General features: G+C 31.2%; 1 protein-coding gene across 1 annotated transcript in view; it reads right to left on the reverse strand.

The window, feature by feature from the left end:
• Positions 1-12974, reverse strand: part of LOC125052548 — a 49773-nt gene extending 36799 nt beyond the window's left edge. Inside the window, exon 1 of the mRNA XM_047653463.1 lies at positions 12824-12974. The gene's annotated coding sequence lies outside the window, so the exon portion shown is untranslated. The remainder of the gene's footprint in view (positions 1-12823) is intronic.
• Between the last annotated feature and the right edge of the window lie 4676 nt (positions 12975-17650).

The following is a 17650-nucleotide window of genomic DNA, read 5'->3' on the forward strand; positions in this document are numbered from 1 at the left end:
ATTCCATTATTTTGGCTAGGTAAAAGATACATTGTACTTTTAGTACACATGGTATTGAGGAACAGTTTTATATGAATTATTAATTTTAGCTCAACAAAATGATATAACAAAAAATTAATGAATTGCTCACGCCCACACATTGTTTAACATTTATACAATTAGATATTTAATTTGTCGAGAAAGACGCCTACACTCAAAATGGAGATCTAAATAATATTAGTATATTTCAAATAACCTTCATAATGTAAGGAATAAACAGCAATATGAATGCTTGGAAAGCCGTGATAAATGACACTATCAAGCAAGCCGCGAAGTTTATTACCTAAAAAGTGCTCCATCAAAACGCTGCTCAGAATAAAGGGATTTGGCCTTGGTACAACACCAGCGATAGTTTTAGCGACACGCTGTAAAAGTCACGTGGTACGGGGAGTTCAGTATTATTTTCCACTCGTAATTGCTGGTTTCACTCCGAGCCCACGGGATTATGTTACAGCAACAATATAACGCATTTTAAAATTTATTTTTCTTATAATAAATTGCTTCTTTAAAATGAATTTGCTGTTTATTTTAAGGAAACTGTGGCTTTTGACGTGACAACGTCTTATAATTCGATGGAGCCGGCTGCACGCACGAAAAAACATGACTCATGCGGCGTTACCTCGCTCTGAGGCGTTACCTCGCTCTGAGGCGTTCCATTTAAAATTGACACAATTATATTTATGCGTACAAATAAATGTAACTTGATCAATTCAATTGTGATTTCCATTTACCTCCTTCTCTATATCCATACAAAATACCTATCAAACAAAGAAAAAAATTTTTTTTTTTGAAAAATCAACCATCCCATCAATATTTTTTTATGACGTTGTCACGTTCAACTATCGTCAGTAAACCGACTTTACAGACAACCGATTTTTTAGTTGATAAAAATATGATTACTGTAAATTCAGTACTAAAGTATTTACGAACTGATTAGCTTGTGGTTAACATATTACATGGTATCTTGCAATGTATGCAGAATAGTCTTCAAATATTTATATGGCACTAGTGAGTGTGCAGACACTGCACTTTAGATATAGATTATATAGATTGAATATCGCGTGACATTACCAAAGTATTGCGATATGACACGCTAGACTAACCGGTGTGGTTATCCGAATCACACGTTTTACAATCAAATATTTGCTTACGAATTTGCACGCGTTATAATCATATGATAATGACAGGAATGATCGCTTTATTGCAAATAATTCATCAAGGTGAATAGCTATGTGTATATCGTGATTACTACTTTATATTTTATCCTACGTAACGAGAACTTCTTGCAACTAAATATCACTTATTTATAACAATGTAAGTAAAATTAAACTTTAATATAGGTAGATACGTTTTAATCGAGCCTAGCCTAACTTATGCTTAATATTTAACTAAATAATTCTCCCCAGTCAGGCATTCCTTCCTGCGTTATATATATAAATATATATATCTAATATATAAAGTTCTCGTGTCGCGGTGTTTGTGGTTAAACTCCTCCGAAACGGCTTGACCGATTCTCATGAAATTTTGTGTGCATATTGGGTATAACTGAGAATCGGACAACATCTATTTTTCATCCCCCTAAATGTTAAGGGTAGTCCACCCCTAATTTTTTTTTTAATTTCTAGATAAATTTTTATTTTTTTTATGATACAGCATTAAAAAATACATACAACCCCTAATTTTCACCCCTCTAAAATCAACCCCTATTTTTTATTATAAATGATAAACATGGCAAAACGACGTTTGCCGGATCAGCTTGTATTATATATAGATTATTATCATATTCAATAGTGGTTCAGATCTATGTTATGACATCATAAATGCCTCTATTACTAAAATTTTTAGTAATATATTCCCGTCTAAGCTTAATGAGGAATCCAGATCCGAAAGACAATGCAATTATGTCTAGCCAGATTCAACCCAATATTAGGTAGATACAGTATGTCAGATTATGCAGCATCCTATCTGGGTTAATCACACCCACTGACTTTGTGCTCTACTCTGAATTTATTGGAAAATTACTGGAGCATAATTTCGATAATATCATCGAAAAATTGTAGTTTGATTTTCAGAGTGTGGCTCTCAACAAGATCGCGAATAAACAGGTCAACACAGAAACAATTACGTTTCCAAATTACTTTTTTCATAAATAATTCTGTAACACGAGCTGTTGGCCCAAATAATGGTTCACGTTTTATTAAAATACTTATTTTCACGTTGAATTTTATAGTACTATGAAGTATATGTCAGTAAAGGAAGAGTCGGGACTGGAAGGAGATGAGACAGCTTCCTACCATATTCCCCAAGAGCCCTAGCGGAAATTATTTATTGTGTGACTGGCCGTTTACTACAACATTTGTCTGTATCTGTATTTAAAATTTATTTTATTTATTTATTTACACTTCGTTGAAAATAAAAGAAACACAATACATAAAAATTATAAGGGATGCAACGGGCGGCCTTATCACTAATAAGCGATCTCTTCCAGGCAACCCTAGTTAAAGAGAAAAACTAAAAAAAAAGAAACATGATGCGTGCGAGAAGTGCAGAACCAAATGTTATATAAAAAAATATATATATATAGAACCTTAATCTAAAGTAATACAAAAGAAAATATTATTAACAGACTAAAAACTTACCTAAATACATATATACTTGTTTAAACCGACTTTGTATAAACCTGGTTTGAAGTTGTACTTAAATGTTTAACTTAAAACGTAGTAGACCAATTAGTACGTTTTTAATAACTTTAGTTTAATTTTTTAAAATTAATAGCATCCAACCGAAGAAATAATTAAATTATTCACATAGGTATACATAACATGATCAGGGTATGTCGTAGAATATACATTACGATATTAAAGTAGCTTGGTTCAAACCCGGTGGATCTTAGTTTTAGAAAACTTGGAGCAGTTTGCTCTATATGGAAATAATGCGAAAACTTGCGAGTAGAATATATATCAGACTTTGTGCACGAATTATTGCTACCTGTATTTAAACTTTTTTGTATTTGAAGTGAGTTAGTCCAAAAAGATATACACTAATTTGTATAAATGTCAACATTTACATGTCTAAATATTTTATTTCGCAATACGTCAACTACTTCTAAATAATTAATGTACTTCGACGTACAAAGTATAGTCTAATCGACTGCTAATCTATGGTCTATAATTTGAACATAAAATTAGTAGTAACAAAATAGAAGATGTAGACTACAGATTAGATAATACGCATGATGCCATATTTATGCTAATCATTACTGTTTTTTTTTTTCTTTGATTCAAAGTGGCGTTTGTATTTTCGATGAGCTTATAATAATGTTACACAGAAGGATAAAATCGCAAGTGGCTATTTGATACCTTCTTCGTTACTTGCATCTTTGTGACTAACATGGACAAAAGTTCTTCATATGAAATTGTTACATGTTGTTCAACTGTCATAAATTATATAAAGCATGTGATGACATTAATTTAACAAACGTTTGACGTCTAATATAACCTGGAGTCTCAGTTCAAATCATTACTGTTCACTCTTCTGTAGACTGCAACAGCTTACATTAATGATTTCATAGAATAAGTTGCGTTTTATTTCAATGCCAAAGAAACGAAAAAATTTAAGAAACTTGAGAAAACGTTATTATTTTACTAATTTAAGAAAGCTCAGCTGAGCGTAGGATTTAAATTTTTGTAAACATGTTTGTTTCAAGATTAGTTACGCGTTTGACCCACTTCTTTTTATTGCTTGGATCTTTTTGTTCGCCCTAATCCGAGGGATGGCTTTGAAGTTTAAGACGCCCTTTATTCAAGCCCGCTCTCGTCTTAATGACGATGCGAATGACATATTGTATAATACAACACGTTCAGCTACTACGAAATATTAGACGAATTATCTACGTAGATTGCAAAAAATCGTTGGCGCTACAAACCTAATGGTTTCAGATTTCTTCACCTATGTCCTCGATTTTTTAGCCTTTTTTCCTATACCACGCCTATTTTGGGTCTAGGCCGTACATAGTCAGGGTTGACAGACGTCCGCATATTCGTTGGCTAACACTGGTCTGTTGGTTGGTATATGTTAACTTTAAAGAAAAATTATTCTTATAACATGAATGTAACAACACACTGCAATTGACTTAACACGTATAAAGTTGATATTTTGATAGAATTACGCTATGAATTACGTTAATTAAGCATCAAAGGATTAAGTGTAGTCAAAAGAAAGAAGGATAAATACTGTTTTCTACTATTGACAAGGAAAAGGTTTTTTCATCATCATAAGATTGTTCGTAAAAACTTGTTTCTAGATTAAATAGTAAACTATATTTGATTTTCTATTGTTATTTATATCTACTCAATGACTTTCAAACTGTTATTAATATACTAAACTCGTTCTTAACAAATCATTGTCGTATTTTAATCTTAAAAATACAACAATGTACTAACAATAGGTACACAACAAATATATGAAAAACAAAAAAGATACTGAGAACAATTAATGTCTTAAAATCATTGATAAGGTATTTAAAATTATTTATCTCTTCAGTTGTCATATAAAATAAACATAAGCTGCTATCGGATATAATCCGAAATATGACACATTTTTATTTTACGGGCCGTTTATTAAATGATATTCAGTCAATCCTACGCTCGGGAATCCGAAAATAACATGTGATAATACCTAGATATTCCCGAACGAAGAGTGGAAGATAAAAGGCTGCGCTGGAAAAGCTTTCTCGAAGTACCACAAATTTTCAACATCTTCAGCATTGCACGAAATATTGGCTTTTATTCCCTGTCTGAAATGGCACATTTTCACCTCATAGATTTTCCAGAATTTCGTCATGTAATTGGACTGAGGCAGTTACGGATGTTTATTTAACTGTCACAATTTCGAGAACTGTTTTAAGATACGTTTTGTGTATTGATTGCGTTCATTTGCGTTTCAATTGAAAGTTTTGTTCGCAGATTTTGGTTAATTTTGGTAGATGTAGATTTTTGTAGATGCGGATTGAATTCGTGATTTAGAATTCTGTTTATTTAGATTCTATGTTGTATCCATACAAAATAGATGCTTAAAATGCGAACGAGATCAGTTGAAGGATTTTCAAGCTTCTTTGTATTATCAGTTTGTTTTCATTTTTGAACAGACAACTAGAATCTTCTTTATATTTTTTTTTGACGTTCAAAAGTGCCATTTTAGATGGTCTAATTGAAATAAATGATTTGACTTTGACTTTGAAAATGTTTTAAATAAAAAACGATAGGCAAAACCATACTGTATATAATAGACATAGACATAACATTTATAACATACGAAAAACACACACACACCCACACAAAATAACAATACTCAAAAAAAAATTAAATAAGACATCAAAAACAATAAAAAATAATCCCTTTTCCCATTCGGTTCGCTTCAAGTGTGCAATGTGTGTGTGCTGTGTAGTGTGTGTATATGTCATTAAGTATTCCTGTGCTTTTAAATTTTGCGCTAAAATTCCAATTTAAAGGATGATAAGTGATTAACTGGTTAGAAGGTACAATTTTTTTGAAATGTGTATGTCTAGATTAATTGTTTCAACTCAAGTACAAAGTTTTCCCAGTAAGTAATCTAATCAAATATATATACAGAGACACCATATACCTCCAGTTTTTGTGATGAAATTAAACAATGCGTTCCCAACTGTACGTAAGCTAACAAAACTCGAAAACACGAGGACGCTCGGAAAAGATTTTTTCCCTCTATTTGCGCTCCGCTTTACCAAACGTCGTTACTCTGATTTCACTTGCTAATCCGTCTGGTCGAAATCCTTATTCTACCGCATTTTCCCACTATTTTTTGCTGAACGTTAAATATGCAAGAGTAATTGCATAAACGCGGCGTAAAAATGCAAGAATGATCTCTAGGATACATAAAACTGTTTTAGTGATATGAAAATATAAAATATTTTTATTTTCTCTCTGGTTTTGACATTAACTGTTTTACCATTTTGATGAGTAACGGCTCATTTTACTGTTTATTATATAAGTATTATATAGTCTTTTACTTTCACTACACTAATAAAATGTGATTATTTTTTAAATTATTTTACATTTATGTTGGAATAACTAATATTTTATATGTTTTATTTAAACTAATAAACACAAACAATATAGGATTGTAGAATAAAACTTCTATTTAAGATTTTAAGAACAAAGTTTTAAAAAGTTAATAAAATAGTTCATAAAAGGGTTTTTAGGTATGTAAGGTATTTTTGATTTTTAACTATTTGATTGATAAATGTAAAAAATAAAATGCCAACGCAAGCAAATTAATATTATAATGTTTTGGTCTAAAGGTCTGTCCAATAAGCCAGTTCACGGTCGGATGCACGGCGAACTCGTTATGAGAAAAATTAAATTTTAATCCGCGGGTTCCTGAAACATTTTCAAGTGTACAATTTACCAAAGCATTCATTAAAATTAACTGTTTCATACCTAAAAGCATAAAAGTATGTATATTAAATTTATAAATTAGGTTTGCTAAAAATTACCATTGCTCACCAACAACAAAAACCTACGTTTTTTATATCGGTAAAGTTATAAATAAACAAAATAAAATTCATATATCATTTATTCCAGTAGAAATCTACTTATGAACGTCTAAAAAATCGAATGTCTATAAATTTGCATTTACTGCCAGTTCTCAGGCCGTAGAACGACGCGTAAAGCTGGAAGGAAACTCTCTAACACTCCTTTTAATCGCCAAATATTTTTACAAGAAGCGTGTAAGGAAATACACCTTGCTCCTTGTCATGACACTCACGAATTCTATGAAGAATACATGTTGTAGTACATCAAGATGGAACCTTGAATCGGTCGATATTGATAACTACTTTATCAATATGACAGTGATACCAAAATGGTATTCGGATATTTTATTTTCATGAGCGGGAACATTTTTGTGTTTCCTCCTACTTCGATCGAATAAGGATGAACTCTTTTAGATTTCATTATTTTTGAATTCTGAAACAGCCTTCACATTTTTGCATAGGTAATTAATTGATCAAGTAATTAATCGGCAAATTGACGCGTTTCAAATCATACATTTAGTAATTAGTAACTTTAAATGAATTTACATTTTCGATATAAATTAAATTAAATATTGTTTTGCATACTTAGGTACGCAATCATACGTACTAAAATATATGAATACAAATTTATTACATTATTTACATAACTCGTTTGGAGTGCTTTTCACCAATCATGCTCAGAGAGACTTGCAATCACGGCAAGTCTTCCGCAATCGTGGTCGGAATAAATTCATTTTTATACCCGCTAAAAAAATATATTCGAAAATTAAACAGTTAAGTTAAATATTGGTAGTTAGTCGTCATGTATAAATGCTCAGACAGCAAATTAAACTAAGTAGTATTATGAGTATTATTACAAAATATGTACCTAATGTTTGTTACCGTGATTATCATTTTTTCACTAGAGTAATACATTGTATTTTAAATGCAAATAGTGGTTAAAAATACAATATATTTGTTCGCGCTATAACGACTACGACGTGTTTTAAATATTATTATAGTACGTACACATAGGGTAACAAATTAATAAATTATCGATACGTTTAGTTTTAACGCTTTATTAATTATATAAATGTATTAAATGAAGTTTACGATAGAAGAAATGCGTTTTGCATTAAAATCTGTTAATCAATAAACATTATCTTACAATATCATACACATTTAAAACGTATCAACATACCTTATTAGCGCTCATAGCGTTTGTAATTAAGACGGTGGATACAAGAGTATAAGATTAACTCAAAAATATGTTGGTTTCATTATTGGTGAGGCTTAAAACTAATTGGAGATGTAGTAAGATTTATTTATTGTTATAAAAATAATTGAGATCAATAAGGTAGGAGTTATACATTATTCTTTAATTTTTACCTAAAAGACAATGGTTTTTAATTCAAACAATTCCTTCTAAATAAAGGCCTTTAAATAAAGCTTCAGATTTAAAATTGTATGTTGTCTATACTAGGAATTTAGATACAAATCTAAGCATTTTTATATACACTTCTGTAGAAACAGAAAGATCACAGACAGTAGAAATAGGTCAAACTTCTATGAACATGGTTTTATTGTACTTGGCCGTCGTCCCAATCCCCGCCAGTATGGTAATGAACTACTACTACTAAATTTTTATATCTTTGGCATCAACTTGTATTAAGTTATTCTGATCTCTACATACACATCACAATTCATTACCGCCACTTCCTAACTTTAAATTCTCAGATATAAGAGATTTATAATATAACCTGCAGAACTTTAGACAATATTTTATTTAACCCCTGATATTTAAATAACGAATATCGAAACGATTCTATGACGCATGTAGTGAAAATCGTTGCTAAGAAAAACAATGTTATGAATTTCATTATGGTAAAGGTCAAAGGTCAATTCTACGAAGTTTGTATGTATATATTTTGGTTTAAGAATAACATTATTTCTCATAAGAATTGCATACATAATTCACTTACTGAGAAACAATATTTAAAACTAAGATTAAAAATTAGAAATTAGAGTGCACAGATGTAGGTACATATATAAAATAACAAAAGAAAACAGCACCAAAAATGTGGGTAGACAAAATAAACTTGATCAGTCAACCAAGCAAAACACAGATGTTCGAATTTGATTTTTTTAAATTTATATACATATATTATTTATATTTGTATGATACTATTAGGGGTTTCTGCTGCCAATATCAGCCATTACCTAGATATCAAGAATCATTAAATCTGTATAGATTCAATGTCAACAGAAGGCCATAGATCCCAACTACGCTCCGCATTCTATTATTCGATATGCCCATTAGTTTTATTGTACCCAGTAGTCTACGCCTTGCATATGAAGTTGCACCCTATAGACCAAGCTACCCTTTGGCAGTAAATCACAATAAGTTAATTAACAATTATATATGAATGAAGCTAAAAGTATTTTTGCTATTCGTTACTTCCATAGTAAAATTACGTCGGTCAATTAACCAGGGTATAGTAATAAAATTTGTTTAATTAATGAGATATAAATATGCTATTCTAATAGGTTATTGAATATTTAACTTTAAGCTGAGTATGATGTATTAAGTCTCATATAAAAACAACGGGTCCAAGCCCATTTCTTTGTCTGTTTCATTGATTTAGAAGTAAGTACGTCAATCTTGTAACTCATGTCGAGTTTAAGCTCTAAACTAACTAGATCTAGGGAGTCGGAGGGATCGCTAGGACATTGCCATTGATATTGAGATAACTACATCGCAATTACATACAAAAACGTAATAATGGTAACGCTTTGTTGAAGTTTCCTTACAACAAAGACTGAAAACATTCTTTCATTGCACGCTATTAATAGTGCATAAATAATGAAACGATATTGATGGGTTATTAATAATCATACGATTAACTATCTAACAGTTTAGTTTGGGAAGTATAAACTCGAGTAATTAAAATCAACTGACACAACTACGCCGAAAAAATTGTTTGTCAATACTAGTATCAAATCCTTAATTCAAGCTTTATAGCGACGAACTATTCAAGTTTAACATTCAAGAGACTAATTTGCGAGTCAGCTATAAACTTCCCTTCAATTGTTGCCAAGTTGTCTCATACATCAGTCCCTGTATCTAAGGGGTTGTAAAAATAGTTCTCCCTACTAAGGGGAAGTGCTGACCCTTTTAACCAACTTCTAGGGATGATTATTACTTGAGTAATTGTTATAGGTCTGCGGTGTGAGCTCTAGAAATTTCTACTACATTTCTGTTCCGGGTTTTATTATAATTTCTGTGATGTTTATAATATTTAAGAGTTTTTTAAAATTGTATTTAACTAATTTATAATTTTTGTTTAACTACTACTCATTCTAGTAATGTATTTGTTTAAGATAATAAAATACATTACAAACAATATGGTCGTGAACATCAATTAGTATTTTAGAAACACATTAGCAAAAAATATAGTATGACATAAGAAAGTATGTAAATACGTAAAAAAAACTTTAATTTGTTTCGAAATATTTACGTGTATGCGTTCCGAAGTTATTTTCTCGATGAAAGTTATTTTATAACTCTCCGCTACATGAAACGTTTGAAAAATATTAAAACAACACAGTAACATAAAAAAACAATCTCCACGTTGAAGTACAAGAGTTTCAATAAAGTATTTGAAAAAACAAATAAAAGTTATCGTAGCGACTCGTAAGCACTGCGTACATTGTTCTTTTCATTAGCGCCTGCTAACTTCATTCAATTAGTAACTAACTTCGGGTAACGACTGACTTTTCTATTATTTTACGACCCAACTTTCATGGGCTCTCGGATTAAACTTTTAGCACCATGAAAACATAACAAAATTTAAAATCGATTTCGAACAGAACTATTTTGAAGTTGCTTCTAAATTTTTATTTTTGCGTTACCAATACCATCTTACGTTTAAATGCAGATTTGTCAGAGTAATGGTAAAGTTTTTGAGTCAGGAGATCGTCTTTAATTACAAAGCTAATACACAAATTCATTACGTATTATAATTATTCTGTTTACTCGCTATGTGTCTAAGGATAATATTCATAGTCGAGATTCAGTGTTATGAATGATATAGAGACATACTCTCGTATATTTAAAGAGTAGCACATGTGACATACGGTACACTTAGCGCTTAGTATCGTGCTTACCCTTAGGCCTCATATAGTATGTTAAATAATTTTTCTTTAGTAGCTTTTCAGCGTGTTGTGTATACGCGTCATAGATTCTGAGTAATCTATGACGCTGGTTTACTCACGAATTTGATGAACATTTGAACGTTCAAGTATTTATTGCAAATGGAAGCGCACGAACTAAAATTTAAGAATAGCAAGACTTAGGCGCTAGTCGCACAATATTTATTATACAGGAACTACCTAATTGTTAATGTATAGCGTAATAATATTATATGAATAAATAATTAAAGTTGTAATAATTAATTGTTTTCGTAAGGAAAAAGACTGCCCACGAATATCGTTAACTTTTAACTCTAACCATTTTAGTTGCGACACCTAGGTCGTAGTCACGTAAAGGGTACTGTATTCCATACTCTTGTAAGCGAACATAAAACTATTCCCCTTTTAGGTACCCTAATTTAGATTCAGTAAAGCTGGATGTAGACTTATATATGTCCTAAACACTGTTGACAAACGCAAGCTGAAAATCAGAGCTAAATGAAAGGCTAAAATGCACAGCTGCTTTGGTGTTAAGCTAAACCTCGTAAATATGCGAATTGTTCAAGTGCCTGCTTATATACCAAACAGACTGTATGCACAGGTAATTGAAATATAGGATACTAGTGGACCCGACAGACGTTGTCCTGCATGATATTTCAAGCGATTAGTAAAGCAAAGTATGAAAGTACCGACTGCAGCGCCATCTGGCGGGCTGATTTGTGAATCTAAACCATTCCGAGATCCCCTTGAACACACACAAAAAATTTCATCAAAATCGGTCCAGTCGTTTGAGAGAAGTTCAGTGACATACACACTCACAGAAGAATTATATATATATAAAGATATACAGGTATAATTATTTCATTATGTACGCCAAGGGTTTTGTTAAATAGGGTTTTTCATAAAAGTGTGTTAGACCCGCCATCTTTCGCCCTACGTCTTAAATTATTGATGGCTTGATTGCTGGCAAAACTATAAGTTTTGGCTAATTTGGAAAAAACTTTCATAGAAACCAACGTAAAACCATTTATTATGATAATGATTTTAATAAAGGTTTAATTACTTGATACGCAACATATCAATCATTAACCGTTTTCGAACGGTTAATTTTTTTTAAACAGTTAGAAAACGGGCTCCTACCTTCACCTGATGTTAAATGACCACCGCCCATAGACACTTATACTCCAAGAAGGCTCGAAAGTGTGTTGCCGGTCTTTTAATTTTTTGCATAGAATTATAAGGAGAAGGTAGTCATAAGAAAATATAGTGGTATATTTAGAAACCGTTATATATTTTTTTTATATATTACCTATTTAAGTACCTACTATGTAAAGGTTTGAAACTTATATAAGTGCCATATAGGTTCACTTGTCGTTTATATTATATATAAGTAGTATGTAATCTGGCATAAATAGGTACCGGCTAGTACCATGCACGCTTGAATAACTTAATGCCGGAAATCGCCCTAATTGCCATATCCTCTTTCCACCTAATACCCAGTATAGAGAAAATACTGCTTTCACGTTATGCCTAAATGTACCTAAATATTTTTCAACATGCGGTATTAATAATATCTCTTCAGAGGTAATATGAGTATCATAGATTAATTTCGTATAAAACAGAAAATAGGTACATTATTCCAAAAGTAAATTGAATAAAGTATTTATTGTAATAAAGCTGTTTTTAAGAATTAATTAATAATAATAACATATTGAAATTTTTATTTAGAATTATAATCCAAAAATAAACTTCAACAAAATATAAGGTAACTTGAGATATTTTCATTCAACTAACAAAACGAAAATCATTAAATCTAATATTAACCAATCCTGAACATTCAATCTATGCCATAACATAATGTAATTTCCCATGGCACCACGCGGCGTGAATCTGTCGCAGATCATAGGTCATATACGTCTACCTACTCAATACATTACCAACATATAATACACGAAACTTGAGTGGGTAATAAATCTAAGAATACTTTTGGCACCATCAGTAACTAGATTTATAAGATCGCAACAAATTAATAAGACAACTTACGTGCTACGCATAGCCCGAAAATATCCACTCACACACACACACTATAACACACACAATACGAATAAATTCAGGAGCATGTTTGGCGGAAAATCCAGGAAAAGTCGCGAAAAACGTGGCTCAAGTGTCGGGTGCTGAGTTCGACTGGCGTGCAAGCGGCCGGGGGTAGCGGGGCTGTGGGGAGGTAACACGCGCAAGCGAACTGTTCTCACAACTTTATTTTTCTCTCCTATTGCCCACTTATCTTTGCCGATGCAGTGCAAAAGCGCAATTAAACCGTCTCAATGAATACATTGAAATTACAATATCCTTTTATGAGGTTTTAATAGTTTAATGCCTTAATATTGAACTATACATTTATAGTTCAACTTACTGTTTAAAGCTTTCTATTTTTTATAACTAAGTTGCATTACGAATATTATTATTTTTTTATTTACACTTCGTTGCAAATAAAAGAAACACAAAAATACATAAAAATTATAAGGGATGCAACGGGCGGCCTTATCGCTAATAAGCGATCTCTTCCAGGCAACCATAGTTAAGAGAAAAACTAAAAAAAAAGAAACATGATGCGTGCGAGAAGCGCAGAATCCTTAATCTAAAGTAATACAAAAAAAAATTAGTAACAAACTAAAAACTTAAAAGCTAATCTTACAAATACATGAACAGCGAATAGTGATGTAAAAGGAAACGTAAGAATTATACAAGTCAAAGTATAATCATAATCAATAATCAAGTCAATATTGTTTGATTTATTTTGTTAGTTACGTTAAAAAGCAAACAATCTGCATAATGATTATCTTTAAAGAATTTTTCTTCGAGAAAAATAAATAAAAAATCCAACTTTAATGGAATAATGTCTACAGAGCTCTCTAGTGTTTATAGAGTTTGAAAACGAATAAAGTGTAATTGTGCTTATAGTTTTAAGAGAACTAAGATCCCTCCAAGAGAGGCGCTGGTGGATCGGACGCTAGTGGGAATTAACAAGTTTTGTAATTACTTCCTTTGATTGGTTTGGACATGGTTAACCCCTGGTTCGGACATTTCTTTGATAAGTAAACTAAAGTTGGAGAACAGAACTTAAGACAACTATTATATACTATTTATCATTACAAAACTTTAAACATATTAGATTGTGAGAAATCAGAAGAATAGATAAAATTAAAATACAAATTTGTAACAAAATCAATGAGATATTTACTTATTAAACCATGCCTACTGCAGATTGAGGACAAATATTTGTTTTTATTATTAATTAACTATGTCATGTGGAACATGGTGTAATGGTTGCAGCCAGTGGCGTAGCTAGGTGAGCAACGGCCCTGGGGCAAATTAAAAAATGGGGCCCCACTGCTATGTAAACTGATTAGGTTTTATCAAATAAAAATATGAAATATACAAGTATCAATGACTTCGTTTAAATCCAGGCTTGATGCGGTTTTGTTTTCAATTGCTATCTAATTCGCGTTATACAATGAGCTGTAGCCGAAATCTTTAGATTTGACAGGATTTATTGACTTTAACGGACATCAATACGAGTGGTAAAATCAAATAAAATTGAACCACTATATTGACCAGTACAAAAAGTTTATTACACATTACATTAGCTTACTTACTTCTGATACAGCATGAATTTTTTAAGTTCTCAAAAAAAAATCTTAACTCGAATTCACAATAAAACGCACATCGATGAATAATAAAATGCACATATCACTGTCCGTCAAATTGACAACACTACCAAACTACAGAAAGAATTTAGGGGAATTCCCTAGGCATAACTTTTGAATTTCTCTCAAAAGAATGTATTGATTAAAGTGGGGTTGCAACCTATCATATTTATTTTGAAAATGGGAGAAATTTCCAAAAGTTAAGAACGATCGAGATTTCTGGTAAGGATTCGAGGGCCCCCTGAGCTTGAGGGCCCCGGGGCACTGCCCCGCCTAGCGCCTAGGTAGCTACGCCACTGGTTGCAGCTCCTTACAAACATTGTTTAAACAAAAAACTTGACAATTAGAGTGGCGAGTTTTGCCGGTTCTCCTCATTCGTTCTACGCCCTTGATTTGAGAACTCGCAGTAAATGTAAAATTAGAAGCATTCAGCATTTAATATGTATTTCTTTATTGACGTTCATAAGTGTACATTGTGTTATCTTGATAAATGATTTTGACCAAGACTTTGACTTTAAACCATGTAATTGACTTAGTTATTATCACTTTACCAAATTTAGACCGTACAGCATGACGGCTCAAAGAGAATGTTCCTTAACGAGCCGACAGCTCTTCATTACATGTTTGGCCGTTCTACCCTATTATTTGTGACGTATAAGGATCTGGAAACCAAATATATTTTTACTTAAAAATCGATATCATTCAGATATCAAATTTCACAACATTTTAAATTTGTTGGAAATGATACAAATTTCATTTAAAACTGTTCAATTATACTACTTATGTTTTTAACAAGAACCTAGAGTTAATTTAATATAGCAAAAAATCGCGCTTATATCCGTTAATAGTTTTGTTTAGTAGTTTTATTAAAAAAATAGATTTTAAGAGGTTTATGTATAATTTCAGTGTTTTTCAAAAAAAGAGCGGAAATCTGTATCTTTGAACGCTAAAAGAGTACGTGACAAGATTGTTATGTACAGCCCCTTAGATATAAACCCTTATCAACAGACTGAAGCAAAAAACTTAGTTCCGTAGCATCCACCCTGCTGAATTTATGATACTGTTATACCCTAAACTTTACACTTACCTAAATACGATGTGAATTTAAGCTCAGTTTATAAAAACGCCAACGCCTTAAAAGTCATAGAAACAGGACTATTTTTGGGACTAAGTCAAAGTGTAAATAATATTAACACATATAGAATATCTCAATAATAATATATGTGATTCGAGTATAATAATGAATATCATTTAATCGTGCAACATACATATAATTTGTATTTACAATATTGTTAACCTACAAAGTAGTAATAAAAATAATTAAATAGATAATTTAATATAATAATTATATCTGTCTCCTGCCTATCAAAAGATTTCTTTGCTGGCATGAATGCTTTTAAATAAAGGGGTTTGGAGGTGTAAATTTTTATGAATATCACACAAATCGAGCAAAATTGTAAATCTACGGAGTTTCGAACACGGTTAGAAAGACGTAATCTTCCACAATACATTAGAAAATACCAAAAGATCTACATTATTTGTAAAACTTAAAGAAAGTTATTATTTTAACGTAGTTCAAGAGAATAGAAAAGTAACTTAATATACAAACCTGCTTCTTCATGCGAGAGATGTTTATATATCTCGATAGAAAAATATTTCCATACACCGATCAGAGGAACCAAAAGTCAAAAGTGATATATTTTTATTCATATATGTATTTCATAGTAGGTACTGAATTAATTAATAAAAAAATGTAATTTCATGGCTCTAAATTCACAAAATACTTAATACGAGTATACTTTATAAACCCATAAACGCTATCATTCGGCAAATCTTATATCTGGTTCATAAATATATTGTTCAGAAATGTATAAACATATGTCTTCAGAAAATTGTGTTCGGTTAACAAAGACGTATATCAAATAGTCATCCCCATTTTATGTGAAATAAATTTGTCATAAAACTGCTTTTAGTGCAACTGTCCTTTATTGCAATATCCCCTAAACACATACAAAGTGTTATTTTATGGAGGTACGAACACACGCGCCAATGGCCACATGTAAACGTAGGTATCATATTTGCTACCATGCAGGGATGGCACACTTTTTGTTTGGAGGATTCAAGATTTAATTTAATAAAACTAAATCTTGAATACATGCTACAGGTTTAAGGTGAAATTTATAGATATTTAAATCGAAACGTAGTAAACTTATTTGATAGTTATCTATGCTTATTTTTTCAATTCCTTTCCTAGGAAAATAAATGCTATATTACTTAAACCCGTCGCCTTGGTGTTTGCTGTACGCGACTTTATAATTGAAGTTATACTTCTTTAGGTGCGTTATGAAAAATTGATGAGAGTGAAATTTTGCACCGTGACACAAAATTAACAGAATGAAGTTGCCCACGGAAGATGCTACGGCATTGGACATAATTTAAAAACAACATTCGAATAATAATAGAATTTATGTTACACTTAATGTAAGAAAATAATAATAAATATTTATTTATTTAATTTTTCAAATGTAAACTGAACTTTATTGACTATAATGACTGTTTTTTTATTCTTCAGTCTTTGATTATTTAATTGTAATTAATTATTTGCATGCAATCAAAAACTATTTTTAATAATGCCAATGAAGTATAACTTACATAAGTACACGCACCTTTTTTGTTTTATTTACTATGTTTTGGCATTCTCATGGAAGTAGTTTATTATACACACAGACACTACAGACAGAAACTTTACTGTGTTATTTTGATAGAGAATTTTATATTATAATACAGGACGTATTATATATTAAATCATTTTATTTATGTCGTATTCAACCCGTAAAATATCTAAACGTACAGTAAGCGAGTTCATTTTACACTTCGTAAAGATGACATGCCTATTATTATATGCATTTTTATTTGTGGTAACCCTATTTATTTATGATTAAAAAGTCATGTATGCAGTCGTCAGTTTAGGGCTACACAGGGGCCGACTGTGAGCAGACGGCCTCTCATAAAATCCATTTTGGTGGCGTCCGCACCACTGCACGTTTAGGGTAGGTAGTAGAGAAATTTAAATCTGAAGTCTTAATTTAAAGCAAACCATAGTTTAGATAAGTATTTTTTCATTAAATTAAAACGGCTTTTAACATATTTTTGTTATAACAAA

This window comes from Pieris napi, chromosome 9 (genome assembly GCF_905475465.1).
Source record: "Pieris napi chromosome 9, ilPieNapi1.2, whole genome shotgun sequence".
Classification (NCBI taxonomy): Eukaryota; Metazoa; Arthropoda; class Insecta; order Lepidoptera; family Pieridae; genus Pieris; species Pieris napi.